This window comes from Galeopterus variegatus, unplaced genomic scaffold (assembly GCF_000696425.1).
Source record: "Galeopterus variegatus unplaced genomic scaffold, G_variegatus-3.0.2 Scaffold3278, whole genome shotgun sequence".
In the NCBI taxonomy this organism is placed as follows: Eukaryota; Metazoa; Chordata; class Mammalia; order Dermoptera; family Cynocephalidae; genus Galeopterus; species Galeopterus variegatus.
The window spans coordinates 163184-164589 of record NW_007729389.1 but is presented as its reverse complement, the minus strand read 5'-3'; positions in this window follow the sequence as shown (position 1 = coordinate 164589).

Sequence of the window (1406 nt, the reverse complement as noted above, 5' to 3'; positions counted from 1 at the left end):
TTTTTTTTTTTTTTTTTTTTTTTTTTTTTTTTTTTTTTTTTTTTGAGACCTTGATACTTTTGGAGAATACTGGTCAGACATTTTGTAGAATATTCCTCATTTGAAGTTGGTCATAAGAAAAATTAAGTTTATGTATTTTGGTAGAGTACCACAAACATGATGTGCCCTCACCATTTCAGGGGTAGCATGGTATCAACATGACTTATTATCAGTGATATTAACTGTAATTGCTTGATTATGGTGACATCTGCCAGGTTTCTCCACTGTGAAATTATTGTTTTTTCCCTTTCTGTACTGTGTTTGTTACAAGTGAGTCATTAAGAGAAGTAAGACCACACTGAAGGGGAGGCAAATTAAGTTCCACCCCTTAAAAGGAGAATTACCAAAAAATGTGTTGATACAGATTAAAATCACCACAATCATTTTAAAATTTTGGAGAAGATATTTGAAAGTAGGCAGAAATTTTGATTTTTCTTTACAAATTTTTTCCTAGCAATTGTAGCATTCATAATTGGACTTTGCCTGCAAAAATTATTACTCTAGTGTAATGGTGGTTTTTATATTTCCTGCATTCCTTTTACAGTTATTAACTGAAGTTTTTCCATAAGGAAAAGTTGTCTGTTTCCTTTTATTTATTTAGCTACTTATTTTCTCTTTTATTTTATTCTTATGGGCTCATGGATACTTATTGTGTTCTTCTGGATATAATCCAATGTAAGTGTTATTTCTTTTATTGCTCAAATCGTTCCAGCCTTGGCTATTAGAAAATTAGCAACTGTGTCACTTTGACATGCCCTCATCCTTTTTATTTATGTATTTTTTAAATTTTAAATTATTTTTTAATTTTTTCCCCTTTTTTTTGGTATCACAAGCTGTTCCAGGCTTATCTTTTTTATGTGTGCGTGTGCCTGGCCAGTACAGGGATCAAACCCTGGATCTTAGTGCTGTCAGCACCTCGCTCTAACCAACTGAGCTAACTGGCCAGCCCCATGTTTTTGTGTATTCTCTGTTCTAGTCTGCAAATCAGCTATTTCTTCAAGGAGCTCTGGTTTATTCTATTAGGGAGTTGTATTTAAAAATTATTATAGTCTGGGTGTCAGTTGCTCACCAAACCTGAATGATGTATGCATATTTGTTATATTTAAACTCTATTACATGTCCCAACTTTTTATTCACCAACAAATCATTCATATGGAATTTTTCAGGATATAACATAACGCTTTCTATCACTGCTACTTTAGAATACATATAGCACTCAACCACACTTTTTAGTTGGATAATGATCTATGTGACATGCTATAGGCTAATGATTTGGTTGAACTGAAGTGGTCTTCAAAGTGTCTGCAAATTGCCTACTTAGCTCTTTTGCCCATTTTTTTTTATTGGGTTGCTTGTTTTTTTCTTGT